Genomic DNA, 25,892 nt, shown 5'->3' with positions numbered 1-25,892 from the left:
CACCTTGTCAAAGGCCTTTTGGAAGTCAAGATAGATAACATCCATTGGCTCTCCTTGGTCTAACCTGTTTGCTATCTCTTCAAAGAACTCTAACAGGTTTGTCAGGCACGACCTCCCCTTACTAAATCCATGCTGACTTGTCCTAATCCGACCCTGCACTTCCAAGAATTTAGAAATCTCATCCTTAACGATGGATTCTAGAATTTTGCCAACAACCGAGGTTAGGCTAATTGGCCTATAATTTTCCATCTTTTTTCTTGTTCCCTTCTTGAACAGGGGGGTTACAACAGCGATTTTCCAATCCTCTGGGACTTTCCCTGATTCCAGTGACTTTTGAAAGATCATAACTAACGCCTCCACTATTTCTTCAGCTATCTCCTTTAGAACTCTAGGATGTAGCCCATCTGGGCCCGGAGATTTATCAATTTTCAGACCTTTTAGTTTCTCTAGCACCTTCTCCTTTGCGATGGCAACCATATTCAACTCTGCCCCCTGACTTTCCTGAATTGTTGGGATATTACTCATGTCTTCTACTGTGAAGACTGACGCAAAGTACTTATTAAGTTCCTCAGCTATTCCCTTGTCTCCCATCACTAGATTACCAGCGTCATTTTGGAGCGGCCCAATGTCTACTTTTGCCTCCCGTTTGTTTTTAATGTATTTAAAGAAACTTTTACTATCATTCCTAATGTTACTGGCTAGCCTACCTTCATATTTGATCCTCTCCTTCCTTATTTCTCTCTTTGTTATCCTCTGTTTGTTTTTGTAGCCTTCCCAATCTTCTGACTTCCCACTACTCTTTGCCACATTATAGGCTCTCTCTTTTGCCTTGATGCATTCCCTGACTTCCTTTGTCAGCCATGGCTGCCTAATCCTCCCTCTGATAACCTTTCTTTTCTTTGGATTGAACCTCTGCACTGTGTCCTCAATTACTCCCAGAAACTCCTGCCATTGCTGTTCTACTGTCTTTCCCACTAGGCTCTGCTTCCAGTCGATTTTCGTCAGTTCCTCCCTCATGCGCCTGTAATTACCTTTATTTAACTGTAAAACCTTTACATCTGATTCTACCTTCTTTCTTTCAAATTGCAGACTGAATTCTACCATATTATGATCACTGCTTCCTAAGTGTTCCCTTACTTTAAGGTCTTTTATCAATTCTGGCTCATTACATAACACTAAGTCCAGAATAGCCTGTTCCCTCGTGGGCTCCATCACAAGCTGTTCCAAAAAGCCATCCTGTAAACATTCAATGAATTCCCTTTCTTTGGGTCCACTGGCAACATTATTTACCCAGTCCACCTGCATATTGAAGTCCCCCATGATCACTGTGACCTTGCCTTTCTGACATGCCCTTTCTATTTCGTGGTGCATTTTGTGCCCCTGGTCCTGACCACTGTCAGGAGGCCTGTACATAACTCCCATTATGGTTTTTTTGCCTTTGTGGTTCCTCAACTCTACCCACACAGACTCCACATCGTCTGACCCTATGTCGTTTAGTGCTATTGATTTAATTTCATTTCTAATTAACAAGGCAACCCCGCCCCCTCTACCCACCTCTCTGTCTTTTCGATAGGTTGTAAATCCCTGGATGTTTAACTGCCAGTCGTGAACCCCCTGCAACCACGTCTCTGTGATGCCTACCACATCATACCTGCCAGTCACAATCTGGGCCACAAGCTCATCTACCTTGTTCCGTACACTGCGGGCATTTAAATATAGCACCTTTAATTCCCTATTGACTGTCCCTTTTTGTTTTCTTAGTGTGGTGGACCTTGGTTTACTGAGCCTTTCCATACACTGTGTCATATTTTGTGAGATGGGGACTATCGTAACCTCTCCTGAGCTCTGTCTTTTCGTGATTTTTTTGTAATCCTAAGCAGCTACGCTTCCCACTGATTCCTTCACCTCTTGGTTCCCTGACTTTCCCTTCCCCCCCAATCTCTAGTTTAAAGTCCTATTGACCACCCTATTTACTCTTTTCGCCAGAACACTGGTCCCAGCTCGGTTCAGGTGGATATGTTGCAGTAATTGTGGCGTTCTCCGCAGATGTTAGATTGATTTTCGATGGCAATGACAGTATGCTTTGTTTCCTTTCGCGGGGCTCGTTGGTCTAGGGGTATGATTCTCGCTTTGGTTGTGTCGCTGTCGAAATTTGCGAAAGGTCCCTGTTTCAAATCCCGGATGAGCCCTTCGATGAGGTTTTCCGTTGGTCAATCAACATGTTTTCTTCATTTCTTTGCGGCGTAGACGGCCGGGGTTTGCTTTGAGAAGCTGAGCTCAAACTGCATGGAACCAATACGTTCCCGAGAAGTTTGTCTCTGTGTGGGCATTCACATTTCTGTTGACTAATTCTGGTGGACTCAGACAGCTCTCTGTCCCTTTCATTTTATCAGTTCAACAACTTCAGACTGTGAACTCTCACTTCCCCCTCCACCACATGTTTTTTACATCAACTTATCATTCCTTCCATTGATATGTTTTACCCTCAGCATTGCCCCCCTCCCCCCAGCCCATACCATCCTACTTCAGCAATCTGATCCCTGTTTGTAATTGTTCTCTGACGCACTGCTTACCTTTGTTCTGCCATTAACACATTCTGAACGTTTGATGCGCCATCAGCACCTTTCATAGCCTTGATTAGCCTCATTTACATTGCCTTTTTCTTTGTGTCCGAGACATTTTCGTCATTTCCCACCTATTGCTAACCCTCTATCGAGACCCAATACAGCACTCCACCACCCCCACCCCCCACCCACAATCGTCTGAATCTCCAGTTCCAGTTCTCCAGCTTTGACAAAGTGTCCACTTGACTGGAAACGACAGCTGCCATTTCGCTCCCCAGAGGATGTCAGACCTGCTCAGATTATCCAGTATTTTCTGTTTTTGTTTCCGTTTGAAGCATCCGCAGTAAGTTGCATTTGTCATACATTTAGACATGTTTGAGATGGTGATTAAATATGTTCATTTGTAAATCGCTGAAATTCTGTTGTGGATGAATTAGCTGCTAATATCCGAGCTGTGCCAAGATCCTCCTCCTCTAACCAAAAAAAAAGTTCTGTCCGTTGGATTGCTAAACTAACAAGTTTTTTATTTTTATTTTTCAGTAGTTGGGAAGTTAGTTCAGTGGGAATGGAGGCTAGGGCCGTTGAATGTTCCTCCTGCAGAATGTGGGAGGAAAGGGTCACCTCTAGTGTCCCTGCTGACTACATCTGCGGGAAGTGCACCCAACTCCAGCTCCTCGAGAGCCGCGTGAGGGACCTGGAGCTGGAGCTGGATGAACTTCGGATAATTCGGGAGGCGGAGGAGGTTATTGAGAGGAGTTATAGGGAGGTAGTCACACCTCAGGGAAAAGAAAAAGGTAGATGGGTTACTGTCAGGGGAGGGAGAGGGAACCGGCAGGCAGTGCACTTGACTGGAAACGACAGCTGCAATTTCGCTCCCCAGAGGCTGTCAGACCTGCTGAGATTGTCCAGTATTTTCTGTTTTAGTTTCCGTTTGAAGCATCCGCAGTCAGTTGCATTTGTCACACGTTTAGACATGTTTGAGATGGTGATTAAATGTGTTCATTTGTAAATCGCTGAAATTCTGTTGTGGATGAACTAGCTGCTAATATCCGAGCTGTGCCAAGATATGGAAACTCTTCACCTCTCATTGCCTGCCGAAAATTCAGTGCTTGGGCCTTAATGTTCAATTCAGTTTGGTGGCTCATGTGAGTCCTGGAACACACGAGATTCCGGCAGCATTCAGGAAACAAAATTATTTTGTGCCTAATAATTGTGCAAACGTTTCTCAAATGCCTATTCAGAGGCTGGGGGCTGTTCCTCGGCGTTGTGCTGTGCTACATGGGAACATTGCAGCAGGCCACGATCGGACATGTGGACATGAGAGCAGGACAGTGAGTTCAAATAGCAAGCGACAGGAGAGTCTGCCACCAGCTTCTCGATGGAGCGAAGGTGTTTTGCAAAGTGGTCACCCAGTCGGCATTTAGTCTCTCCAATGCAGAGTAGATGGTATTGGGATCAGCAAATGCAACAGGCCAGATTGAAGGATGTCTTATAGTAATGTGTACTCAAAAGGACAGACACAAACAATACTGTAACTGACTTAGAGGAAATGCCAGAGACTTAACTGAATCAGCTTTGAGAAAGAAAAAACCGTCTTCCTGATGGAGAAACAGGAAAAGCCAGTGTGGGAATCCAGGCTCAAAGTTGATTTACAATTACCCCTCCTTTCTTCTACATGAACGGTATTTAGGCTGCAGCATTTTACACACCAAAACACAAAGAGGTCAAATATAAGAAACACATAATTCTCAATTCTTAAACTCAACTCAAGCATTGAATAACGAAACAAATATTGTGTAAAGTCGGTTGCTTTTTTCTGTAGGATTTCAGAATGCTGCATTAATAATAGAAGAGAGCATTTCGCCGTTAGAGATTTGCTGAACAACTTCTTCAGTTCAATATAGGTTCTTCTACTGGCTTGTAAGTTTAGACATCTGTTTTAAAGAAATAGACGTGTTCTTGTAAGAAGTGACATGGCCTCTCAGCCGAACCATGCGAAGCTGCAACAAGGCAGTTGAGTTGAAGGTGACACAGGTCCGTTGGAATCTGCGCTGCCAGCTGTTTCTGTAGTGTAGTGGTTATCACATTCGCTTTATACGCGAATGGTCCCCGGTTCGAAACCGGGCAGAGACATCTGGTATTTTCAGTTTAGTCTGTTGCTAAATATTACCTCGATCTCGTAACTGGTCTTCATCATCGAGGAATAGCAAAAGCCAATAACTGCTGTGGGCCAGTGGCGCAATGGATAAGGCGTCTGACTACGAATCAGGAGATTCCAGGTTCGACTCCTTGCTAGCTCGCAGTTCCTAGTTTTGGCATCCCCTTTTGTTCAGTGGGTTGGAAAGCTGGTTCCCGATGCAGAGCAAAGTGAGCAGGGCATCATCAATTCTTGTTTTAGCTGTGGTTACTTATGAAAGTCCTGCCCTCTCAATTTAACTTCAAGCAAAACATAACTTATCTCCAGGTCACAAACGTTCAATATCTGATCCTTTGATAAGTTGAGACATCAGTTTTAAAGAAACGGCTTCTTCCAATAAGTTGCATGGCCTCTCAGCGGAACCGTTAGAAGCTGCAAAAATACATTGAGTTTCAACATTGCACAGGGCCACAGACTGCCATTCTCCCAACAGTTTCTGTAGTCTAGTGGTTATCACGTTCGCCTAACACGCGAAAGGTCCCCGGTTCGAAACCGGGCAAAAACATCACGTGCTACTCATTTTGTGTGACGTATGTTTGCACAAAATACCTTTCTTCTTCAATCTCGCACGTTCGAGGAACATGAGATTTGGTCTCTCATGAGATATTAAAATTCCTGCAACAATGTCAGAAATACGGATTATTCAAGACGCCAGGGGAAGAAAAGCCTTCCCTATTTTGCCACGATTCGGATATTAGCAGTTTGTTCATCCATCACAGAATCTTTTGGGTTTACAGATGCAGATGAACATATTTAATCACCATTTCAAACATGTCTACATGTACGATAAAAGCAACGTACTGCGTATGCATCAATGGGAAAGAAAAACAGAAAACACAGGACAGTCTCATCAGGTCTGACAGCATCTGTGGAGAGAGATGGCAAGTGTCGTTTCGAGTCTGGGTGACTCTTTGTCGAAGCTGGACAACTGGATCTTGGCCAGGTTTAGACTGGCGGTGTGTGTGGGGGAAGTGGGGGAAGTGGGGGGGTGGGGGGAGGGTGAAGCATTGGGCCTCGACAGACGGCCAGCGATGGGTGGAGAATAACAAAAATGTGTTGGGTCGAAAGAAAAAGGGAATGTAAATGTTTCTAATCAGTGTTGAGAACTGAGCTGACAGAGGCGATTAGAAGATTAGAATGTGTTAATGGCAGATCACAATGAGGAACAAGGGGCGGATTTCCCAAGACGGATGCGATTGGCTTGGGGAATGGGGAGGGGGAGACAATGGGAGAGGAAGACATAGCAATGGAAGCAATGAAAATAAGTTGATGGAAATAAACATGTGGTGAAGTGGGAAGAGTGATTTCACGGTGCGAAGTTGTTGATCGTACTGTAAAATCCGCAAGGCTGTACCGTGCCTATTCGGAGGTTGGGGTGCTGTTCGTCGGCGTTGTGTTGAGCTACATGGGAACATTGCAGCAGGCCAAGATCGGACATGTGGACATGAGAGCAGGACAGTGAGTTGAAATTGCAAGAGGCAGGAGAGTCTGCCACCAGCTTGTCGATGGAGCGAAGGTGTTTTGCAAAGTGGTCACCCAGTCGGCATTTAGTCTCTGCAATGCAGAGTAGATGGCATTGGGATCAGCAAATGCAACAGGCCAGATTGAAGGATGTCTGAAAGTAATTTGGACTCAAAAGGACAGACACAAACGATACTGTAACTGACTTAGAGGAAATGCCAGAGACTTAACTGAACCAGCATTGGGAAAGAAAAAACGGTCTTCCTGATGGAGAAACAGGATTAGAATGTGTTAATGGCAGATCACAATGAGGAACAAGGGGCCAGTGTGGGAATCCAGGCTCAAAGTTGATTTACAATTACCCCTCCTTTCTTCTACATGAACGGTATTTAGGCTGCAGCATTTTACACACCAAAACACAAAGAGGTCAAATATAAGAAACACATAATTGTCAATTCTTAAACTCAACTCAAGCATTGAATAACGAAACAAATATTGTGTAAAGTCGGTTGCTTTTTTCTGTAGGATTTCAGAATGCTGCATTAATAATAGAAGAGAGCATTTCGCCGTTAGAGATTTGCTGAACAAATTCTTCAGTTCAATATAGGTTCTTCTACTGGCTTGTAAGTTTAGACATCTGTTTTAAAGAAATAGACGTGTTCTTGTGAGAAGCGACATGGCCTCTCAGCCGAACCATGCGAAGCTGCAACAAGGCAGTTGAGTTGAAGGTGACACAGGTCCGTTGGAATCTGCGATGCCAGCTGTTTCTGTAGTGTAGTGGTTATCACATTCACTTTACACGCGAATGGTCCTCGGTTCGAAACCGGGCAGACACATCTTGTGTTTCCAGTTTCGTCTGTCGCTAAATATTACCTCAATCTCGTAACTGGTCTTCATCATCAATGGACGTGCGGAATGTACAACCTCATTGTGTTGCTGCAGATTCTGATGGTTTGTTTGAGAGGCCAGGTCCCTTGTTGCAAGCGACAGCTGTTTCTTAAATTAACAGATGTCTCAACAGATAAAGCCGTGAGATGTAGAAATTATATCGAAATTAACATAAGTTATATTTTGCTGAATGTCGGTCTTAAATGTGTGCACTTTGGTTTCGAGGTCTGATTCCCGTTTAGGGATTTTCAATCAATGCCTATGGGAGTGGTCGTGGGTTTAAATCCAGGACAGGCTTTTTACTCCAGGTCAGAGATTATGAATTGTTTGCGATGTTGACGGCGGGGTTGATTTACATTGGCCCACTCTGATAAAGATTTCAACCCAAAAATGTTGGACAGCTGGTTCCCGGTGCAGAGCAAAGTGAGTAGGGCATCACCAATTCTCGTTTCAGTTGTGGTTACTTATGAAAGCCCTGCCCTCTCAATTTAACTTCAAGCAAAACATAATTTATCTCCAGTTCAACAAAGTTCAATATCTGATCCTTTGATAAGTTGAGACATCAGTTTTAAAGAAACGGCTTCTTGCAATAAGTTACATGGCCTCTCAGCGGAACCATTAGAAGCTGCAACAGTACATTGAGGTTCAACATTGCACAGAGCCACTGATTGCGATGCTCCCAGCAGTTTCTGTAGTGTAGTGGTCATCACATTCGCCCAGCACGCGAAAAGTCCCCTGTTCGAAACCGGGCAGAAACATCGCGTGCTTTTCATTTTGTGAGACGAATGTTTGCACAAAATACCTTTCGTCCTCAATCTCGCACGTTCGAGGAACATGAGATTTGGTCTCTCATGAGATATTAAAATTCCTGCAACAAAGTCAGAAATGCTGAATTTTCAAGACGCCAGGGGAAGAAAAGCCTTCCCTTTTTTGCCAAGATTCGGATATTAGCAGTTTGTTCATCCACCACAGAATCTTTTGGGTTTACAGATGCAGATGAACATATTTAATCACCATTTCAATCATGTCTAAATGTACGATAAAAGCAACTTACTGCGTTTGCGTCAATGGGAAAAAAATACAGAAAACACAGGACAGTCTCATCAGGTCTGACAGCCTCTGTGGAGAGAGATGGCAAGTGTCGTTTCGAGTCTGGGTGACTCTGTCGAAGCTGGACAACTGGATCTTTGGTCAGGTGTAGACTGGCGGTGTGTGTGGGGGAAGTGGGGGGTGGGGGGTGGGTGGTGGGGGGAGCGTGAAGCATTGGGCCTCGACAGACGGCCAGGGATGGGTGGAGAATAACAAAAATGTGTTGGGTCGAAAGAAAAAGGGAATGTAAATGTTTCTAATCAGTGTTAAGGACTGTGCTGACAGAGGCGATTAGAAGATGAGAATGTGTTAATGGCAGAGGACAATGAGGAACAAGGGGCGGATTTCCCAACAGGGATGCGATCGGCTAGGGGAATGGGGAGGGGGAGACAATGGGAGAGGAAGACTTATCAGTGGAAGCAATGATAATAAGTTGATGGAAATAAACATGTGGTGAAGTGGGAAGAGTGATTTCACGGTGCGAAGTTGTTGAGCGTACTGTAAAATCCGCAAGGCTGTACCGTGCCTTTTCGGAGGATGGGGTGCTGCTCCTCGGCGTTGTGCTGAGCTACATGGGAACATTGCAGCAGGCCAAGATCGGATATGTGGACATGAGAGCAGGACAGTGAGTTGAAATAGGAAGCGACAGGAGAGTCCGCCACCAGCTTGTCAATGGAGCGAACGAGCCCCGGGAAAACAGCCAAAGCATACTGTCATTGCCATCGAAAATCAATCTAACATCTGCGGAGAACGCCAAAATTACTGCAGCAACTCAGAGAGTCAGGTGGCAGGCAATGAGAGGTGAAGAATTTTCATAGAACAATTACAAACAGGGATCAGATTGCTGAAGTAGGATGGTATGGGCTGGTAGGAGGGGGGCAATGCTGAGGGTAAAACATATCAATGGAAGGAATGATAAGTTTGGTTCCATGCAGTTTGAGCTCAGCTTCTCAAAGCAAACCCAATGTGAATGAATCCCGCCGTCTACGCCGCAAAGAAATGAAGAAAACATGCGGCTTGACCAACGGAAAACTTCATCGAAGGGCTCGTCCGGGATTTGAACCCGGGACCTCTCGCAAATTCCGACAGTGATACACCCAAAGCGAGAATCATACCCCTAGACCAACGAGCCCCGCAAAAAGAGTCAAAGCATACTGTCATTGCCATCGAAAATCAATCTAACATCTGCGGAGAACGCCAAAAGTACTGCAACATCTCAGGAAGTCAGGTGGCATTTGTCGACAGGACAACAAAGTTCGTCTTTCACCATCACCTTTCATTAAAACCGGGACAGGTTAGAAATGTGGTACGTCTTAACCAAGTGAATTACAGAGGGAGGAAACAGAACAACAGGAAAGGGATCTTCTAGGGTGCAAGTCAGGAGAAATTAAACCCAAATCTGCGATGTGACGACACACAAAATGGGTGCAGCATTTACAGTGTGAAACTGCTGAACACACACTGAGTGTGAAAGCTGTATTGAGCCCAGTGGAAAGATGCGCTGCTGTTCCTCGAGTGGCTGTTGAGCTTCTTTGGAACATTTCACGACGCCGAGGTCCGGGAGGTCAGCGTTAAATCCAGCTCCCCAGTCAGTTCAATTCTCCACTTTGGCTCTGTTGATCAGATGGGTCACGTCCCTGTGGTTAACACAGATCTGGAGCATCAATTGTATCCAAACGCACTCCAGCTCAGACACTGTCTCTCTCTCTCGAGCATCATCTGTGGGGAGAGAAACGACGGAAACATTCCGAGTCCTGAGAAATCTTTTTCAGAGTGGGCCAATGTAAATCAACCCCGCCGTCAGCATCGCAAACAATTCATAATCTCTGACCTGGAGAAAAGAGCCTGTCCTGGATTTAAACCCACGACCTCTCCCAAAGGCATTGATTGAAAATCCCTAAACGAGAACCAGACCTCGAGACCAAAGAGCACAAATTTAAGACCGACATTAAGCAAAATATAATTTATGTTAATTTCGATAGAATTTCTACATCTCACGGCTTTATATGTTGAGACATGTGTTAATTTAAGAAACAGCTGTCGCTTGCAACAAGGGACCTGGCCTCTCAAACAGACCTTCAGAATCTGCAGCAACACAGTGAGGTTGTACATTCCGCACGTTCATTGATTGCCAGCAATTTCTGTAGTGTAGTGGTTATCACATTCGCCTCACATGCGAAAAGTACCCGGTTCGAAACCGCGCAGAAACATCGAACATTTAGCATTTCTTATGAGGAATTTTTGCACAATTATTGGGCACAAAATAATTCTGTTTCCTGAATGTTGCCGGAAACTCGTGTGTTCCAGGACTATGAGATTTCGTCTCACATGAGCCACTAAACTGAATTGAACATTGAGGCCCAAGCACTGATTTTTCGGCAGGCAATGAGAGGTGAAGAATTTTCATATCTTGGCACACCTCGCACACTTAGCAGCTAGTTTATCCAGAACAGAATTTCAGCGATTTACAAATGAACATATTTAATCACCATCTCAAACATGTCTAAATGTGTGACAAATGCAAGTTACTGCGGATGCTTCAAATGGAAACAAAACCAGAAAATACTGGATAATCTCAGCAGGTCTGACAGCCTCTGGGGAGCGAAATGGCAGCTGTCGTTTCCAGTCAAGTGGACTCTTTGTCAAAGCTGGAGAACTGGAACTGGAGATTCAGACGATTGTGGGTGGGGGGGTGGGGGTGGGGCTGGTGTATTGGGCCTCGATAGAGGGCTAGCAATAGGTGGGAAATAACGAAAATGTCTCGGACAGAAAGAAAAAGGGAATGTAAATGAGGCTAATCAAGGCTAAGGAAGGTGCTGATGGCGCATCAAGCGGTCAGAATGTGTTAATGGCAGAACAAAGGTAAGCAGTGCGTCAGAGAACAATTACAAACAGGGATCAGATTGATCAAGTAGGATGGTATGGGCTGGGGGGAGGTGGGCAATGCTGAGGGTAAAACATATCAATGGAAGGAATGATAAGTTGATGGAAAAAACATGTGGTGGAGGGAGAAGTGAGAGTTCACTGTCTGAAGTTGTTGAACTGATAAAAGGAAAGGGACAAAGAGCTGTCTGAGTCCACCAGAATTAGTCAATAGAAATGTGAATGCCCACACATAGACAAGCTTCTCGGGAACGTATTGGTTCCCTGCAGTTTGAGCTCAGCTTCTCAAAGGAAACCCAATGTGAATGAATCCCGCTGTCTCCGCCGCAAAGAAATGAAGAAAACATGCGGTTTGACCAACGGAAAACCTCATCGAAGGGCTCGTCCGGGATCTCTCGCAAATTCCGACAGCGATACACCCAAAGCGTGAATCATACCCCTAGACCAACGAGCCCCACGAAAAGAGTCAAAGCATACTGTCATTGCCATCGAAAATCAATCTAACATCTGCGGAGAACGCCAAAAGTACTGCAACATCTCAGGTAGTCTGGCGGCATTTGTCGACAGGACAACAAAGTTCGTCTTTCACAATCACCTTTCATAAAAACCGGGACAGGTTAGAAATCAGAAGGGGGTTCAGTACAGTTAGATTGCGGATATACAGACAGGACCATGTACCACATGCTATGGTATCAGCAAAAGCCGGTACAGCCGCCGAGATTGGTCATCATTAACATATTGACGATGAAGAAAGAGGAGATCTCAGGACGATGCCTGGCGGCTGCCAACAAGTCTAAAAAGAATGGTTACCTCAATATAAACGCGCTCAGTGTGGAGGATGGAGCGGTCTATTACTGTGCAATGAGCACAGTGCCACAAAGCAGCTACAACCACGTACGAAAGCCTCAGAGAGTATTTTCAATTCCAGTAAATTTGCGTTCCTGCCCTTGTACCGGAGGATGGTTTGATCTGGATTCAGAAAAATATTCAGGTCTATTTCTCCACAATTGCATTGCCGTCTCTGTCCTTGTATTGGTCAATAGAGGAGCCGTTTCGGATTCGTGAGATTAATCAGCATGTCGCGATGCACAGTAAATTTAAGCTTGGAATATCCACTTCCGAGCAGCAGTAATGAAAGTTCTCAGATGTGGGGATAATAACATCTTCCAGGACCGTTAACTTAGGTCGACCTTATGCCAACGAGTCTGAGCCCCCAGTAATCTTCAGCGGAACATCGACTTTCTGATCGAAAATACATCAAATCTATGTTGACATTTCCTGCTTTCTGTTATGGAGGTTCCCAGATAAGGGACGTGTTTCAACGAAAGTGTGGTGCTGTCCAAGTGAGTTCTGTAAAATCCACGGGCCTGTGATGATTCCACGTCTCACAAATGTCCATGCCCGCGGGACCATGTGTACGGTCCTTCCAGATATTTTCCGCACTGCCTCAGGGGACCAATATTACCAGCATTCTCATTCGGTCCCTGGCAATCAGAGGATTGGCCGTCACTGTTGAAATGCACAGAGTTGTGATCCTGTTGTCGTCTCCGTGGCGCAATCGGTTAGCGCGTTCGGCTATTAGCCGAAAGGTTGGTGGTTCGATCGCCACCCAGAGACGAATTGTTGTACCACTCCTGGATGATATCTGTTTAGGACAGGGCTAAATCGCTGGCTTTGAAAGCAGACCAAGCAGGTCAGAGAGGCTGATCATTAAACGCATCACCTCCATCCTCCCGGAACACCTTGACCCACTTCACTTTGCACACCGTCGCAACCGGTCCACATCAGACGCCATTTCCCTGGCCCGACGCCCATCCCGAGAGCATCTCGAAAACAAGGACTCCTCTTTATTGACTACAGCTCCGCCTTCAACACCATAATCCCAGCCAAGCTCATATCAAAGCTCCAAAACCTGGGACTTGGCACCCCCACTCTGCAACTGGATCCTTTACTTTCTGACCAACAGACCACAGTCAATAAGAATGAACACCAACACCTCCTCCACAATAGTCCTCAAAACTGTTGCCCCGCAAGGCTGGGTACTTAGCCCCTTACTCTGCTCTCTGTACACACACGACTGCGTGGCAAAACTTGGTTCCAACTCCATCTACAATACAAGTTGGCTGACGATACGACCAGAGTGGGCCGGATCTTGAATAACGACGAGTCCGAATACAGGAGGGAGATAGAGAACCTAGTGGAGTGGTGTAACGACAACAATCTCTCCCTCAATGCCAGCAAAACTAAAGAGCTGGTCATCGACTTCAGGAAGCAAAGTACTGTCCAAACCCCTATCAGCATCAACGTGGACGAAGTGGAGATGGTTAGCAGTTTCCCCACTGTCACCAGACTCCGAAATGACTCTCTTATTGACTGACCTCATTAACACTACACCCTGTGTGCTTCAACCGATGCCAATGCATATGTAGTTACATTGTATATCTTGTGCTGCCCTATTATGTAGTCCCATGTATTTTCTTGTATTTTGTTGAATTTTGTTTAATTCCCTTTTCTTCCATGTACTGAATGATTTGTTGAGCTGCTTGCAGAAAAATACTTTTCACTGTACCTCGGTAATAAACAAATCCAATCCAATAACCCGTCTTGCTCCATTTTCACATAATAATAAATTGCGATGGTCTTTCTGACCGCCCTCTCGCATCCACCTTGAGAGATGAATATCACCGCCCCCCCCCCCCCCCCCCCCCCACACACACACACACATATACCCCTACCCCTCTTGGTGTCGGTTTGTTTCTGGGACCCACTGCCTTTCTGCTATAATGTGATTGACGGCACAGACACATATAGGGATCTCTATATTTGTGTGCTGATATTTCTCTGTATATGTGCCATATTGCGATCACTTCTACATTTTCTGCTGCGCAGATTCTCTCCAATCAGACGGAATATGAACCGTGAAGGCTGCCCGGATGCCGACTGTGTATCAGGATCGTCAGGATCGATTGTACTGCTGTGTGGCGTCAGTATCCTCTTTAACCCTCATTTCAGCGTCCAGATGTTCCACTGGGTCTTGGTGGCTCCAGTCTGATAGAAACGAACAGAAAACAATAATAATCTCAAAATTCAGAATCAGCCTCATATTGACCAACGTAACGGTCACCTGCACCATACTCATTATTATTTAATTAACAATAATATCTGGTTACTCAGTAAGGGGAGAATGGGGGTTTTGCAGTGAAGGAAATACTGAGTAGCGAGATCATAACGAAGAGGGTGACGAGGCAGTTCCCCGCGATCGTTCCTGAATCAATCGCTCTTCAGGGCAGGCAATTATCTGTCAGAGCAGCAATCCAGATTCAGGTCCCACTGCATTGCTGATCCAACCAATGACAGGAATCGAGCAGCGGCAGAAATGTCCAGAATATCCCAATGGTGTTGGAGCGAGGGCATCACACGGAAACTGTGACCGGTGCACCGCAGACTCAAAGCTGAAAATTGTGCGGCGGTTATCAGCTGCAGTCACAAGTGATGGAGCGGAAATAGCCACAGTTGAGCATCCAGCATCCCGTGACCATCCTGCACCTGCTCAACTCACTGAGAACAATACAGTGTCGGAGGGCTGGGGGCAGATTGAACTGACGCTACCTGCGCCTATTTGAAATAACTTTTTCTATTGCCCTTTTTACCCTGCATTTAAATCCCGCGGGGTTTTCCGTTCTCAAGTTCTGACAATGCTTTTTGAAATGTTCTATTGATTCTTCTTCTCTCATCAATTGTTGCGCCAGACTCCAAATGATAACAACTCACAGTGCAATCAACCTCACTTGCTTGCATAAGGTGCGGTGGCCAAGAGGAAAGGCGTTGGTTTCGTAAACCAAAAATCGCGGGTTCAAATCCCGCCCGTACCTCGGTGCTGATCCATTCAAAGATGTTTCATTGTCTCGCAAACACTTGCAGCATGAAATATCATTCACCTATCTTCTTTATAGGACATTTAACCTTCAGCTAATGAAAATAATTCCAGACAATTTGGTCTCTGAAAAAAGCGATGTTCAGAGCAGTTCCCCTTTGTACCTTCTTCGTCAGAACCACAATAAACTGCTATTATTCTGAGTTCTAACCGCCGCATGTCCACCAAAATCTTGGCATTCTTTCGACTTCATCGCATCCATGGTGTGAACCGAGAACTACAGAAGCATCATTTTTTGATTAGAAACACCTATAGTGACAAAGATAGTGTATTAACAGCTGAAATTTAGATTTCTGTCCAGGTTTCTCGCCCTGATATGCATTGCAGTCAACACTGAATCCACTCAACAGCCGAATTCTAACACGGAGTAAACCGAATCCGGCAGCAGAGGGCGCCAAATTCAAGCACGGGCGTCAGAAACTCACCTGATGGTGTCGGCCAAGCCGATAGGATGGGAGGCGAGTGATGTCACAATAGACCCTCCCCCTGCACTGCACTAAATTCCCTCTCTCCGACACAATCCCTGACTCAGTCCAGTTCGGTTCACTGGGAGAGATTCAGTCAGATATGTTAGTGATAATACTGGCGGCGCTTTGGCACAGTAAGTAGTTACAGTGTTAATTAAACCAGATTAGCATATTAATACACATAGGCTATGTGTAATTAACGATCGGGAATGTCTATGAAGTGCCTGCATCAGAGGTCCCAAAAAATGCCGCAGATAGAAGTAGATTTATATCAACTCGGGCGGCACGGTGGTGCAATGGTTGGCACTGCTACCTCATTGCACTGAGGACACGGGTTCGATCCCGGTCCCAGATCACTGCCCGTGTGGCGTTTGAACATTCTTACTCCCACAACCTAGATGTACAGGCTAAGTGGACTAGCGACGCTAAAAAGCACCTCCTAATTGAAAACAACTCTAACTTTATAAAGGAACAACAATCTGTTCATTTCATTCCTTCACTTTCGCAGGCCGGCAATGTTCAATCCAGTAGCCCAGTCAGCAGTGACAATAACTGTCCCAGAAGGGGGTTCGGTGAAGTTAAATTGCCAATATAAAGGCCCCAACATGTACAGAATGCAATGATATCAGGAGAAACCGGCACAGCCACCGAGATTGATTATCACCAACACCTTAGTAATGAAGAAAGATGTGGGTTCAGGACGATATCTGGCGGTTGCTGACAAATCTAAACAGAACAGTTACCTCAGTATAAGCGCATTCGATGTGGAGGATGGGGAGGTCTATTACTGCTCACTGAGGAACAGCGTTAGAGAAAACCTAAAGCCCCGTACACAACGCTGAGTGAGTGTTTACAGCATCACTGAGGTTCCTTTCCGAGAAGGAATTGATCCCGGGCTCAGGCAAGCAATCATGTCTATTTACCGGACAGTTTTCTGTCCTTGTGTAGATCGACAGAGGAATAGTTTGGGAAATCCTGAGAGCTTTGGCTGAAAATATCAGCCATGATTGAATGGCGAAGCACACTCGATGGGCCAAGTGGCCTAATTCTGCTCCTGTGTCGAATGGCCTTATCATCTTATTATTGTCTATTAAACTGCACATTTTATTGTAACTTTAAAACCGGGGGATCTAACTACCAAGCAGAGGGAGGCACTCAAATGAGGAGTTGAGATGGACGAAAATCATGGCCTGCTCTCGCAGATGAGTCCAAGGACAAAGACGCCTCGTTACCCGTTCCTGTAACGAAATGCAGAATGGATCAATATCTGCTGCGGTACTAAATGTACAAGGTACTTAATGGGCGGCACTGTGGCTCAGTGGTTTGCATTGCTGCCTCACAGCTCCAGGAACCCGGGTTCGATTCCCAGCTTGAGTCACTGTCTGTGTGGAGTCTGCACATTCTCTCACTGTCTGCATGGGTTTCCTCAGGGTGTTCCGGTTTCCTCCCACAATTCCCAAAAATACATGCTGTTAGGTAATTTGGACATTCTGAATTCTCCCTCTGTGTACTCGAACAGGCGTCGGAATGTGGTGACTAGGGGATTTTCAACGTAACTTCATTGCAGTCTTAATGTTAAGCCTAATTGTGACACTAATAAAGATTATTATTATGTACAATAACCGCTGAACAACATGAGAATTACTATCAGTCTGGGACATGGGAAGCACATGGTGCCAGGTTTAGACCTTGATAGATATCAAGTTGTCGATCGAAAATACCTGAAGTTTCTGTTGACACGACATGTTTTATGTTGGATTCCCACGCAGATCAGGGACAGACTTCGTCCAATTGAGACGAAGGGGCGCTAAAGGGCAATTTAGCAAGGCCAATCCAGATTTCCTACACATCTTTGAACTGTGGGAGGAAATCGCTTCTCGGACTTTTTGCTAAGATGACCGTGAGGTCAGGTGGAATGCGTGGATCTGGTATGTCTCTCTTCTGGGGGCCATGAATTGGATTCAATTTGAATTGGTTTTTGGAGCAGGCATGGAGCTGCATTATGGATTTGCCCCTGTCCACACTCTGAGCTCTAGCTTTGTAACTCTGATAAGGTCTTAAAAAAAACTTGAGCAGCCGGAGGAAACCCTCGCAGACATGGGGAGAAAGTGCAAACTGCACACTCACGGCCGGAAGTGAACCCGGGTCCCTGGCGCTGTGAGGCAGCAGTGCTAACCACTGTACCACTCCTGTTCCGCCGCACCGTCCCTACTTGCAGGACAATAGAGGCATGGATTCTAAAAGCAGGGAGATCATATTGGAGTTGTACAGAACTGCCGTGAGGCCACAGCTGGAGTACTGTGTGCAATTCTGGGCGCCACATTATAAGAGGATGTGATTGCACTGGAGGGGGAGCAGAAGAGATTCACCATTATGTTGCCTGGGATGGAACATTTATGTTATGAAGAGAAGTTGCATAGTCTTGGGTGTACAAGATTACGAAGGTCATGGCAGGGTGGATAGGGAGCAGCAGTTCCCCTTAGTTGAAGGGTCAGTTGCGAGGGGACACAAGTTCAAGGTGAGGGGCAGGAGGTTACGGGGATTTGAGGAAAATCTTATTTATTCAGAGGATGGTGACTGTCTGGAGTAAACTACGTGGGAGGGTGGTAGAGGCAGTGTGCTTCGCATCCATTAAATAGTACCTGGATGAGCACATTACACGTCTTCACATTCAAGGCTATGGAACACGTGCTGACAAATGAGGTCCTGTAGTTAGTCCTGTATTTTTCACATGTTGGTGCAGACTCGATTGACCGGAAGGCCTCATCTGAACTGGTGGTTCTGTGTATCTGTGATTCTGAGTGCTATAACATTCCTGGCGCTATAATAATTCCGCGAGTGACAAACTTCCAGGATTTCTGCGTACATATTTATGTCCAGGTATTGGCTGCCCAATTTTACTGGCCTTGTCTTTCACTGGCCTGTCGCTGGCAATCAGAGGAATGCATTTCTCTGCTGCAATAAAGCAAGATGTGATAATGTTGGGACAGCAAGTACCGTGAGCCGGCTGCGGCATTGGGATCGCCGCACCATTGAAGGATACGGCCTGTTGGTGTGGGGGCTCAGCTCAACGATTCTGTCTCCCTCAGTAACAAACACTGACTCTGGAAAATGCAGGGTCTTTTCATTGCCATATGAGCATCCAACTTGGGAGCAGGGAGTTGGTTAATCGGCCACTCGAGTCTACTCCACAATTCAGTGAGATCAGGACTAAGGTGACCATGGCCTCAGCTCCACATCCCGTGTAACCCAGGGGCGCTGGTAGAGGTTTAATCAGTAAGTTCGCAGATTCCGAGAAAATTGTTGATGTGGTTAATAATGAAGAGGAAAACCTTAGAATAGTGGCAAATGGCCTCTGAAAATTTGCGAGGTGATGCAATTTGGGAGGGCTAGAAAGGCAAGGGAATATATAATGAACAGTAGGACGCTCGGAATTACAGTAACCAGAAGGACCTGGGATGCGTATCCATAGAGCCCTGAAAGCAGCAGGACAGTTAAATACGGTGGTTAAGAAAGGCTTATGAAATATTTGCGTTTATTTTCCGTTGAACATAAGAGCAGGGAGGTTATGATGAAGCTGTAGAAACGCTGGTTACGGCTGGATCCCTGTGTGCAGTTCTGGTCGCCTTGGTACAGGAAGGATTTGATTGCAGTAGAGCGGGTGCAGTGGAGATTCCCCAGGATGTTGCCGGGGATGGAGTGTTTCGGCTATGAAGACAGGCTGATTGGCTTAGGATGGTTTTCCTCAGAGCAGAGAAGGCTGAAGGGGGGCCTGATTCAGGTTTATTAAATCTATCTAATCCACCTATTCTGCATATTTTTGGATTGTTGGAGGAAACCGCTGCACACGGAGGAAACCATCACAGACCCGGGGACAACGTGCAAAGGCCACGAGCTCGTCCAAGGCCAGAGTAGAATCCGGGTCCCTGGCGCTGTGAGGCTGCAGTGCTAGCCATTGTATCGCCCCAAATAACCGAACTCTTTGAGCAGGTTTTTGACCATTTGACCTAAATGCTCCTCTGAAACTCCTTTGGACATGTAATGATGTGAAAAGCTCAACATTAATTTAAATTGTTGCATTTGCTATTGTCCAGTGAGACCTGATAGTTTACTGAATGAGTGAGTCTGTCCACCAATATATGAACAAGAAGCAGGAGTTTTGGAATCACAGATCGATTCGTCAATCTTACATCTGTTATGAATGCAAGTTGCAATCGTAAACTGGTTTAACTGTGCAGGTGGACTGCACCTCTTGCTATTTTTTAGATGTTTTGTTACAATGTTTGTCACTCACTCTGTAAATTGAACTGCCCATGAGGACGCGCCCCCTGCTGAGCAGCAGCTGGAACTGCCAGTCTGGGGTTTTTGCACGGGATCCCCCATATCTCTGTAGCAGTGTGGGCTGCATGGCACAGAAATACACGGCTCTGTCGGAGATCATTGTGTTACTGATCGTTAGCTCGGTAGTCTTGTCTTTTTTATCAAACGTAGAAGAAAACCGATTATTGAGGTCGGTGCTCCTTTGCACCGTCTGTCCAATAAGAAGAAACATATACTTTGGAGCTTTCCCGGGCTGCTGACTGTACCAGTACGCATAAGGGTTAGCAGCACCTGTTTTCAAGGTGCAGGTTAATGTGACTTCACTTTCCTCTGTAACCGTTATTTCAGATTCCTTTTGCTCCACGGTGTCCTGGTGGCTCCATTCTAACAGAAGTAACAACAATAACGACAATCAGAGTTAGCATCGCATTCAGCAATACGATCAGGAGCAAAATAATCTCTGTCATTTTACCAACAATAAAATCAGGGTTACGGCATTCAGGAAGAGAATGGAGTGTTACTGGGAAGGAAATACTGACTGAGAAGTGAGATAATGACGAGCAGCGAAGCGAGATGGTTCCTCATGATCCTTCCTGAGTTTGTGATTCTGCAATGAGAGACATCCTCTGTCAGAGACAGAAATACAGATCCCCGTCACACTGCACTGCTGAACCGGCCAATGAGAGGAATGAACCAGCAGCAGCAATCTCTCCACAATTGGGTCAGAGTGAGAGCAGCAACCGGAAGCAGTGGGCGGGGATACCGCAGTCTGAATATTGAGTGACGTGTGCGGTGACTCTCAGCTGTACTCGGAACTCATGGAGCGGAAATAGCGACGGTTGAATCTTCACTGCACCGTGACCATCCTGCACCTGCTCACTGTGCAAGGCACTGAGAAGAAATATATTGGAAAGGACATGACGGACTAGAATCTAGAATCTTCGAGTCAGGGATGAGGCTACACGATCTATATTGCCCGAGACACTTTGAAATGGTTACCTTATTCTTCTTTCAAAAATAGTCTTTTCTACATAGCCATGTAATTGCCTTTACATTTCCTTCTTAAAGTTATTGTTGAATTTTCTTCCTTTTTTAGACACCTCTTCTGTAGTTCAGCAAATCGCAGTGTAGATAATGAATGGAACTTTCCTGGGCTTTATTTCTCCCCGATCTTTGTACTATCCAAGGATCTGCTTGAAACAGCTCCGTTTCATCTTCATTGACAGATCCACTCACATTTCAGCAACTGAGTACAGTCTCTCCTTTACTTTCTTTGACCTAAGGAGAGGTGGCCTTGTGGCGTCATCGGCAGCTTCTGTGCCTCTAGCTCCTTAGTCGTAGAGCTTTACGGCAAAGAAGAGGCCCTTTGACACATCATGTTTGCCTTGGCCATTAAGTACCGATCTAGTCTAAACCAATTTCTGACACTTGACCCGGAGCCTTGCATGCAATGGCGTTTCAAATCATCATCTAAACGCTTCTTTATTGATGTGAGAGTTTCCGCCTGGACTAGCCTTATGGCCAATGAGTTCCAGGTTCTCACCGCGCTCAAATTCCCTCTAAACCTTCTGCTTCATACCTTGAATCTATGCCCCTTCATTGTTGACCCTTCTGCTAATGGAAAGGTTTTTTGTAACCCCTCGATTAGGTCCTCCTCAGTATTCTCTGCTTTAAGGACAATATCCCAGCTATCTAGCCTCTCCTCAGAGCTGAAACATTCCTGCCCAGAAAACCTCCTGATTAATCTCTTCTGCGCCCTCTCTGCTATAATCACATCCTTTCCGTAAGGTGGCGAGCAGATGTGCACAAAATACTCCAGCTGAGGACTAACCAGCATTTTATACGGCTCCATAATTACCTCCCTGCTCTTATATTCCATGTCTCAGCTAATAAAGGCAAGTATCCTGTATGTCTTCTTCACCACCTTATCTACTTGTCCAGTTGTCTGCGGGGATATGTCGGCATGAACACCACGGTCCTGTACTTCTTGGCGTCCTGCCATTCATTGTGTGTTTTCTTGCAAACTTCGTCCTCCCAAAATGCATCAGTGTTAAATTCCGTTTGCCACTGTTCTGCCCATCTGGCCCTTCCGTCAATATCATCCTGCAATCTATACCATTCCTCCTCGCTATTTAGCACACCGACGATTTTCATGCTGTGTGCGAACGACGGTTGGGTATAGCTCAGGAGATTGGAAAGCCAGAAGGGTCTGGATTCCTGTTCCAGCTCTGGAGTGGTTGCGGCCTGCCTCCCAGTGAAGTTGCAATGGATTGGACCTACCTTCCGACAGATAGCGCCAGAGAAAGAAGTAACGAGAAGAATCCAGATTTGGATAGTCAGTTCTCATTCCTGACATCGATGTTTTCCACATACAAATCAATGACCTTAAATCCATTCAGAAACCCCCATTGTGAACCGGATTGGACAGAATCCTCCAGCAGAGGGCGCAAAGTCCAGGCATGATAGTTAGAAAGTCACATGAGACCAAAGCCAGACGTATATTCAGTGATGTCACAGTAGGCCTGGCTCCCGTGCTGTGTCTGGGTGGGACATTGAGCTGAACAGAGCCCGAGTTCCTTTGCTTCTCTCAGTCACTGAGAGATTCAGTCAGACATGTTTCTAATAATACTTTCACCTGAAGAAGGAGCCGTGCTCCGAAAGCTCGTGTTTGAAACAAACCTGTTGGACTTTAACCTGGTGTTGTAAGACTTCTTACTCTAATAATACTGGCGGGGCTCTTGCATATTAAGTACTGGATTATGCACCATGGGACCCGTGCTCTCTGGTTGTGACTTCTAAAGAAATAAAATGAATTTAAATGGATTCTGACCCTTCTTTTCTGATATGAAAGAGTAAACGCAAATCACGAACAGGCCTCACTCATTGCAACATATCCATGGAAGTGTTACTAAAATGCCTGCTCTCGGATAACTGCACAGGCTACACACTTTCAGAATCACCCGGCATGTTTTTGTACAGCGCTGAATGGCCTTGAGTTCACTGTGCCTCACTGCACAGAGATAGGTGGCGGTGTCTGTCACTCGAACGTCACTAACATTCAGAGAGCTGTGTTTCTCTGCTGAAATGAACCGAGCTGTGACCGGCCCTGATCGCTGCTCCCGCTCGCCAGGTGCTGCATGGTTCCATCCGGGTATTGTCTGTACCATTGGAGGATATTTCCTGCTACTGTGGTGGAACAGGCCAAGGATGCAATGTCTCCCTCGGGAACCACCATTGACTCTGGAGACTGCGATAACTCGTCACTGCCAGCGGCATCTGAGATGTAAAATAACATGAATAATTTAATATCACACAGACGGCGAGAATATGATATAGCACAATCAACTACAACATGACATAACAATATATACAATAAAGGAAACTGTACGTCCCTATAACATGACATGTCTGATGTGTGACATATTCCTGCCAGATACAGTGATCACACTCACACGGAGTGAAGAGTAAGATATTCAGGGAGATAATCACTAAAGTGAATCTCCGCTTCATGTTGGATCCTATCGATCTGTGTTCTGTAGCTCTCGATAGTTTTCAGGACCAGAGACAATGCTGCGAAGGCAGCGCTGTTGTCCATCAAACTGAGTCTAACACCAACTGCGCCGTGCCCGCCCGAGCCGGGCCTCTGGGACTTGTGGTCACAAAGTGAAGCTGTGAAGGAGATTCAGCATTGGTGGGTGTGGGTTGGAGAATGCGCATGCGCAGAGCACCGCCTATGTGGAGTCAGACTGAGGACATGTGTGATGTTTCCGTGTAGTTTTAGTGACGTAAGTCTGTAAACCGAGTGACGTTAGTGGGACTGGTTGAAAGGTAAGAAACATTTTTTCCCGGAGCTGATCTGAACATCCAGCCCTGAGATTCAGAGAATTAACAGCTGATCAGGAATAGCAATGCTGGGTTACCCTGAAGACTGCTTTGATAACGGATCTGTCGGTCTGATCGGATTCTGAAGTTTATTCTTACTGCCGCTGCTGGTAACAGGTGGGTTAGTTTCATTCGAGATTAATGTGGTCCCCTCCCCCGCCCCGGTGTGGGTTTGTGTGGCTGACATCGCCGCTGCTCGATGGCTCCACATCATGTCTGCATCTGCCCGAGATTCTGTCGAACTCCAACAGACAGGAGCTCTAAGACACAGTACAAAGTACGGGAGTGGGACTGTTGTCCACCATGAACTCAGTCTGTGAATCCTGCTCCTGAGTAACTATTCAGAGCCACTTTCTCCACCCAGAGATACAGAGAGAGGTTTGGCTGCCTGAGCAGTGCTGTTGCTGTTTTGATTTTTGCCTCGCTGCTTGTCTGCTGACATGAGTAACACAGCACAAGTGAAAGACTGAAACTTTCTCCTGAACACCACACGGACTGCAGCGGTTCAAGAAGGCAGCATCAAAGGTTAAACTAAAAACAGCAACTTCTTCTTCTGTCTTAACATCAGACGACAGTAGCCGAGAAACAGAATTCCCATCACTCAGATCAGAAATACATGCTGAAACAGGAAATAATCATATGTTTAAAATTCCGATTGAAACCATGATTTCAAATGCGATGAAATGTGTTTGTTCCACAATTACTTTCCGAAATGCCCCGCCCGCACCAGCCCCATACAACCCAGATACTGGGTGGCTGCATTGTCGCCCTCTGATTTGTAAAGGTTGAAGTTCGAAGCAACACCTTCTATTCCGCACCATCAAGAATCGGTTGTCTTTCTCAGCATTTTCTCACTTCACTTTCTTGCGTCTCCAATGATGGTTTAAGACCTGTAGGTGGGGAACTGCCCGTCAGTGAATGGGAACAATCCGAGCTGGGATACAGTCAGTACCTTATAAGAAGAATCGCTGCATATTTCCAGACGGGGTTAGGAATGGGTTTGCTGGTCTGGTTATTGTAGGACGGAAAAACATGTTTGTGAATTGTGTCAGAAAACATAAACAGACACTCGAAAGGAGAATTAATATTCGAGGGACTCTGACCTTGGCGTTTGTTATAAAGTCTGCAACCACTGCCTCATGAAATGTGCCAATTTTCTACAAATGTCTGTGAACCAATAAAATACACCAGTCATCCAGACTCTGTGTATCGACTTTGATCAAAGGGTCCTAGAAGGGGAGAACTGAGATGGAGAAAGGTTCACACAATAATTCAGACAGAAATGGAAAGATCATAAACAGACTAAATGTGAGTTAACGAACCATAAATTAACTTGTGAAATTCATTTCAGTACAAATGCAAGTTATAAACTAACGAATATAAGTATTCAGTTCCTGCTCACTTGTTCGTATTGAGTGTTGTGTTTGATTTTGATGTTGTATTAATGAGCCTGTGACCCTGACAGGCTGAGTAGTTGTGTCCGTCTATCATTGTGAGAGCGCCCTCTGCTGCGAAATAACTGGAACTCCCAGTGCGAGTTCATGTACGGGACCCGCTATAACTCTGCAGCAGTGTGGGCTCCATCGCGCAGAAATATACGGCACTGTCGGAGAGATCAGCTCCGGCGATATTTAAAGGAACCGTTTGGTTTTCTTTGTGTAAAACAGCCGAGAACCTGGCTGGGAAATCTGGAGACTTATCTGAACTGCCCGTGCTATATATTTTCATTACATTCCTCGGAGGATCCCCGCAACACTGAATGTACCAGAACAGAGTGTTAAAAACAGCTGTCGAGTATCTACAGTCCAGGTTAATGCTCTGTCCTTCCAGAACCGTTATCTCAGATCGATCCTGGGACACTGAATCTTCACCATTTGTTCCTGGAACAAAACACAAAATGTATTCAATATCTGGGAGTGAAGATAACACACAGAACACATGGTGAACATTTAAACATCGACTCACCGGGAAGCATGGCCATTATTATCAGTAACCAACATGGGGAACACATGGTGTCTGGATTAGAGTTCGGCAGAAATAAATCCGATTTGAAATATGTTCTGGTATTAAAGCAGAAATTCAGATCAGGAGAATCTTCACTGACTGGGAGACTGAGGGGCGTTTCCCAGCGACATGATTGGCTGATCTGTCGACCCTGATGACAGTTGGGGCGCCAATCAGTGTTAGTCCTGGACGAATAATATCTT

The 25,892-nt window shown here is 45.7% G+C and overlaps 6 non-coding genes across 6 annotated transcripts; 5 read left to right on the top strand and 1 right to left on the bottom strand.

The window, feature by feature from the left end:
* Window positions 1-4,624: 4,624 nt before the first annotated feature.
* On the top strand, window positions 4,625-4,697 carry trnai-uau. The gene has a single exon. It is a non-coding gene; the product is annotated as a tRNA-Ile (tRNA).
* A 496-nt stretch (window positions 4,698-5,193) lies between these two features.
* trnav-aac lies at window positions 5,194-5,266 on the top strand. The gene has a single exon. It is a non-coding gene; the product is annotated as a tRNA-Val (tRNA).
* Window positions 5,267-7,795: 2,529 nt separating this feature from the next.
* Window positions 7,796-7,868, top strand: trnaa-agc. Its single transcript has one exon. It is a non-coding gene; the product is annotated as a tRNA-Ala (tRNA).
* A 1,373-nt stretch (window positions 7,869-9,241) lies between these two features.
* Window positions 9,242-9,331, bottom strand: trnap-ugg. Its single transcript is given in 2 exon segments — window positions 9,242-9,277; window positions 9,296-9,331. It is a non-coding gene; the product is annotated as a tRNA-Pro (tRNA).
* A 3,294-nt stretch (window positions 9,332-12,625) lies between these two features.
* trnan-auu lies at window positions 12,626-12,700 on the top strand. Its single transcript has one exon. It is a non-coding gene; the product is annotated as a tRNA-Asn (tRNA).
* Window positions 12,701-14,882: 2,182 nt separating this feature from the next.
* Window positions 14,883-14,954, top strand: trnat-cgu. Its single transcript has one exon. It is a non-coding gene; the product is annotated as a tRNA-Thr (tRNA).
* The last annotated feature ends 10,938 nt before the right edge of the window (window positions 14,955-25,892 follow it).

Source organism: Scyliorhinus canicula, unplaced genomic scaffold (assembly GCF_902713615.1).
Source record: "Scyliorhinus canicula unplaced genomic scaffold, sScyCan1.1, whole genome shotgun sequence".
NCBI lineage: Eukaryota > Metazoa > Chordata > Chondrichthyes > Carcharhiniformes > Scyliorhinidae > Scyliorhinus > Scyliorhinus canicula.
This window is presented reverse-complemented; position numbering and strand designations above follow the sequence as displayed.